Below are 6,000 nucleotides of genomic sequence, written 5' to 3'. Positions count from 1 at the left end.
GTCAATGTAGATGATGTCTATTTCTTCCCTCGAAGTGATTAGCTGATGAAAGTACAGTAGATGAGAAGTTGTTGAGTTGAAGTGTTACTTTGAAAACCAAATTGATGCGGAGTGATGGAAGGAGCTATTGTACCTATCACTTTATCATAAACTAATTGTTCTAGCACTTTAGAGATGACACAAAGGAGTGAAATTGGTTGGTAGTTGGCAACAGAAGTTTTGTCTCCAGATTAGAACACAGGAATTATTGTGTGTTTTCCATTCAGTGGGTAAGTTTCCGCTACATAAGCTAGCTTTGAAAAGGTGATGGATGGGTAAAGCAAGGTAAAAGCACAGTTCTTAAGATGACAGGTGCGATGTTGTCAACTCCTCTAGCCTTGTTTGGATTGAGGTTATTGAGAGCATCTATCACTTCTTGCTCTGTGAAGTAAATCGAGTCCAGATGATTTACAGGAACAGTTAAATGAGTTGTATCAGGTAGACAGTAGTCACTTGAGGTAAAAATGGAATAAAAGTACTAATTAAAAAGTTCAGTTTTACCAAGGTCAGCATCAGCTGTAGTAGTGTTATGGTGAAGTCGAGGGGGAAGGACGTGTGACTTGGTGAACTCTCTAATAAATTTAAAAATTTTGGATCATTACTGGTAGAAAAGTTGTATATAAGATTCTGTTCATATCTAGATTTGGCTGCAATGTTGGCAGATTGGAAGGATTGTTGAGCTTTTGATAATCATTGAAAGTTATTAGCTGTTGGATTTTAGTATATTTGTACTGAATTGTACAAAAACACTTGAGAGAGTGATGTAACTGAAGAGTAAACCAGGATGGAAATTAACGGGTACGTATCCTTGTCTTAGGGATAAATAGATCCACACCAGACATGATATAACTCCTCAGGATGTGCCATATTTCTTCAACATCAGATGAATTGTAAAGTAGATTAAGGTCACAGTTAAGTAAGTATTCGTTAAATCCATGATAGTCACCTCTGTTAAAATTAAATACTTTCTTGATGGTTGAGGATGGCACAGGAAGTTTAAAACTAGCTGTGAATGTTATTAAGCCTGTGTTCCACTATGAAACCTACACTAGTTTATAAATTAAGAAAAATTTTTAACTTGTTTTTATGAAATTCACATAAAAGTATTTAATGGTCTGTATTATTATGTTTGTTATGAAGTCTCTCTGTATACGTTGCTGGTACACAAACAGAGTTAGGGTCGTTACTCTAAAAATGTAACTAGTTACACATATGTACATTACACTATGTAGTGCGCATATTACTTACTGAAAAAGTTAACGTGTTACACATTACTCACTACTCTGAGGGCTGTAACTAGTAATAATATTACATATTATATTTGGGCATAATAGGTAAAATTTTTTAGCAGTGCAGCATAGCATAGCTAAAATTTTGAACATAATAATAGGCAGGTCCCTACTAGTTTGTAACTTTATTTTCATTGTCAAACTAGCTAGCTTTACTGAGCTATAGCATCATGGTCTTTCAAAGTGCTTCAGCTATACTCTTAAAGCATTTTACCGGCCACTACTCTTTTAAATGTTTTATGCTCTTAAAGCGTATGTTTTATACCCTTAAATCGGTTTATGCTCTCTAAAGCGCTTTATGCTCTTAAAGCATTTAATACCCTTAAATCGGTTTATGCTCTCTAAAGCGCTTTTTGCTCTTAAAACTCTTAAAGCACCTTATCCGGAATCTTAAAGCGTTTTATCATCTTATAAAGCACTTTATTATCTTAAAGTGTTTTATCATCTAAAAGCGTTTTATACTCTTAAAGCGCTTTATCACCTTAATGTTAAAGTGGTTTAAGGTTGACCGCACTTTAAATAAATTTTAAGAAAACTCAAAAGTGCTGCATTAACGAGTACAAAATGCAAAAACATAAAAGCACAAAATTTTGAATTAATGGGTAGCCTTATAGTGCTTTAAGCTTAAAGCGTTTTGAGGTACTGACGGGCACTTGATCCTATTTCTCCCCCAGATCCTGATGCTGACGCTCTTGCAAGCGCCTATTCTGGCATAAACGTTCCAGACAAGAGGCGCTTATTCCTGTGGGTATGACGTCAGCACAGCAGTTATATTACTAAAGGAAAAGTATAACATGTCATGAGGTAAGAAAAAAATTTATTTGTACCCACTCCAACATTTGCATACAGCTCCATGCAATCTGTTTCTTATTTTCCACCCTAGGAATGTTGTCACCTGATGAAGCAATAGAAGCAGAAATGCATTGTGACTGCTATAAAGTTCTTAGTTACCTGACTATTGACAATACCATTGTCAGAGTCTACAGGCATTCTAACTGTCTTTACAGATCTAGAGTTCCTCTTTTGTCTTCAATTTACTCTCTGTACCAATATAATATAATATAATATAAACAAGTTTATTTGCATATAAACTAACTTTTGATAGTTTATTTCCATAAGTAGAAACTATGAGGACTTGTATGCCTTCAGTCTCCTGGATGAGTTCACCGATGTGATCACAGAGACACCATCTAAACTGAAATCTCGACAGTCATTCTCCAAGGATACTGAATATACCTTGGGTCTGTAACCATTTAATCAGGTAGAGTCGATGCTGCTGAACCATATTATTCAAATAAAATTAACATATGCATAGCTACTCTAAAATAACAATCATACATTTCAACAGAGCAGTCGTCATGCATACGTGTGTCAAACAGTAGCTAACCATACATGAAAATATACACCTAAATAAGTAAAGCAACTACTCCCTGTATTTCAGAACTTGAAACCAGGTGAGAAAAATTTCTAGAACTAACCCTGGACACACACAAAAGCAAACAAAAAGCAAAGCCTTCAGCTGTAATGCTAGTATGGTCATGCCTACCCAGTGAACAAGCACAGGAGTCAGTGCAGGCAAATCCTAGGACTAGTAACCCCGCAGGAGGCTGTACCATATCCCACAGGTGAAGGTGTAGACACCTGAAGTCTCACCTACACACACACACACACACATTGTAAAATATTATCTAGCATATTCCGATTTAATATCATTTAAAATGGTTACCCATATCACTGTGTGAACAGTCTCTTCCACCTGATACTACCGTGCACACATACCCTAGTCACAGCTATCATTGAAATCTATATTAAAGTAGTTAAGGTAGGCCATTGACAAAGTTTATCAGTGAGTTATATTCAGCATTAGGTGACAGTACAACCATGCACTTGCTTAGTTGTGAGAACGTTAATTGAGCATGTACAGTGTATCTTAGGATTAATCTAAAATTTCAATACCACTATATATGAACCCATAAACAATAACTATATCTGTATACATCTGCTGATTTGCATGACTTGCTTTTGAGGTATACTGGTCCATAGTTCTATTACATGAAAAACAATCTGGTTAATCAAGTGTTTTGAATATAGGTAATTAGCCGGACTAAATTTGGATATCAAACTGGTCTAGCCGGACTGATTTTGTTTGACTAAATGGCTGGACCATTATTAGCATCTAAATGGGTCTACCTATAGGCATATGTAAATAATTATTATAGCCAACTCCAGCTAGCTCCTGTTTGTATAATAAAAGCCGTAGAGCAGAATAGCAAGTTATATTAATGTAGCAAATAGCCAACATGCAGTTTTAAAAGATTGCATACAGTTACCCTCTACTGTAACTAGACAGAAACCGGTGTATCATTAACACTCACCTGCAGTACTTCAGTGGCTACCAAGGGCTGAATGGCTAGTTGCACCATTGCTAAGATGTACTTATATTACAAAAGTGCATGACTGCTCCAAACATAAGGCCACTCTAAATAAAGACTCTGTTTCCCATCCTCCACTGGGCATACATTTATGCAAGCGAGCAGTCCATTTCCATTATAAAATTGGTAGCTTTTCCTGAGCATAGCCAGCATAAAATTAAGTTGCAGGTAGAACAAAATGTAAATTTGTAGAGACTCAATGCACACTGACACGTGAGCTGACACATTATAAAATTGAAACTGTTCAGTATGCAAGAAAAAACGGAAGAATTATAATATTATTAGTGACACGGATGCAGGCAGTGGACGGGAACAGAGAATTTATTTGGAGTGACCAAAGCAATGCAGTTTCATTGTAGATGCATGCATGAAGTTAGTCAACACGGACCAAATTTAAATTCGATTGACTAAGATTCAGCCAAACTTTCATTGGATGCCAAAGCTGGTTGACTGAAAATGGCCCAGCTGGGTCTGGGTATGAGACTGATGGTATTCATTATCAACTCTAACAGTTACACAACATATAAAGGAGCTTGGAACAAGGCTTAAAACCGAACCAGAGTTTATTTAACCCACACTTGTCACAGGGAGTTATAATTGTAATCTATGGTTTCCTGAAACCGTTGCTTATTAAATACTAAGAACTCACTCTGTGCTTCAGTTTACTCGACTCGTCATGATCCTTCAACCTTTCCCTCGAGAGTTTCTAACAAGCTCCCAAACCCATCTCGTATCCAATGCTTTTGTATGCGCCTATTCATAAACGCTCCATATAAGAGGTGCTTATCTTCCCATATAAGAGGCGCATATCTCTGAGCTATGGCGTCATGGTATGCTCACAGGGTATGTTATTTCATACCAATATGTTAGTGTGATATGCTAACGTTTTTAGTATGTAATGCATGCAGATCTGTTTCATACCTTCTAGTGTAGCAACTCAGTATGCAATGCATACAATTTTGGTATGAAATGCACTCAGGCTTTTTAACAGTGCACGCCCAGGCGTACTCACTTCAATAAGAGTTGATTACAACGCTTATTACTGATTACACGTGATAATACATTGGCTGATCGTTATATTAGAGTAATTGACTGCTCTATTAGAGTGTTTCGATCTGGTTAATGTCCTGGACATTTTGAAGAGAAACTTTTAACATTTTTAACACAGGGGATAGTCAAAACCCATTTAAGTGGATTTGGATTGTGTATATGTGTGCTGGGTGCAGTAGCCACCCTGCTACTGTCAGAGAAGCCTAAATGCAATGTAGCTATTCGGGCAAAAATCAAGGTGCGGTCATTATGCATGTATCTATTTACTATTGAACGGTACCTGATGCTCTCAATGTTCATAAAAATAGTTTTGAATTCGATATAGGTAACTATTTGATTTACACGAGCTTCACATGTGGCCGAATTTAAGATTGCACGACAGCGGTGACTTTGGAGCTTTGTAATTCACAGCCAATAAGGACTAAGCCAAATATCTGCATATGTTTGGAGAGTATAAGAGTTGCTCTTTCATATCAAGTATAGAAAGACTTGATCAGCTTCAAGCATTACGAGCAGTGCCACTCGACCGATAATACATTTTTCCGAGAATTGAGAACTTTCGGACATGTCACTTTAGCAGCTCCTGCAGCCAAACGAAGAAAGCTGCAGGTATAAAATTTTGCTTGCAAGAGTTTATGGCCTAGACCTCTCCAAAGGCATAGCAAGAGCAGAAATTTTCTTTGTGGCCGGTTTAAAGAAAAGTCGCGTCCGAACCTATGGTGGCCGAACATTGGCTACTTTTTTATTGCTTGGAATCCTACTTCATTTTTAAATTTATAATTTTTAATATACTAGTTTGTTTAGGTTTTTTGTTAAAGCATACAGCTAGCTATAAATATGTGACTGTTTTATTAGGGTGACTGCTGTATTAGAGTATCTCGAGTCAGCCGTGCTTGCCAAAAAAGAGGTGTGGTCATCGTGGTTTCGATCGATTATTAGACTAGAGTATCTCGAATCAGCCTACCAACTTGAAAGTGTGTGGTCACATGGTAAAAGGGGGCGTGGTCATCGTGGTTGCGATCGATAGATTGATAATAGTAAAACCGTCCCCTCCAATGTTTTAGTTACTCCTTACAGACCTGATGTTGTTATCTATAACAGACACTCTGCATCAATGGGCATTAGGCCAACATAATAAGATTCCTTGTTTCCCGTCACCTTGAAACCAATCAACTAGTGAGGGCGGGCGG

General features: G+C 37.2%; 1 long non-coding RNA gene across 1 annotated transcript; it reads right to left on the bottom strand.

Moving 5' to 3' along the window:
• Window positions 1–1,825: 1,825 nt before the first annotated feature.
• LOC136246919 (uncharacterized) lies at window positions 1,826–4,391 on the bottom strand. The gene is made up of 5 exons (XR_010696921.1): window positions 2,565–4,391; window positions 2,425–2,518; window positions 2,280–2,369; window positions 2,160–2,223; window positions 1,826–2,104 (listed from the first exon to the last, which is right to left on the bottom strand). It is a non-coding gene; the product is annotated as an uncharacterized lncRNA (long non-coding RNA).
• Between the last annotated feature and the right edge of the window lie 1,609 nt (window positions 4,392–6,000).

The sequence above is a fragment of the Dysidea avara genome, chromosome 2, assembly GCF_963678975.1.
Source record: "Dysidea avara chromosome 2, odDysAvar1.4, whole genome shotgun sequence".
In the NCBI taxonomy this organism is placed as follows: domain Eukaryota; kingdom Metazoa; phylum Porifera; class Demospongiae; order Dictyoceratida; family Dysideidae; genus Dysidea; species Dysidea avara.
This window is presented reverse-complemented; position numbering and strand designations above follow the sequence as displayed.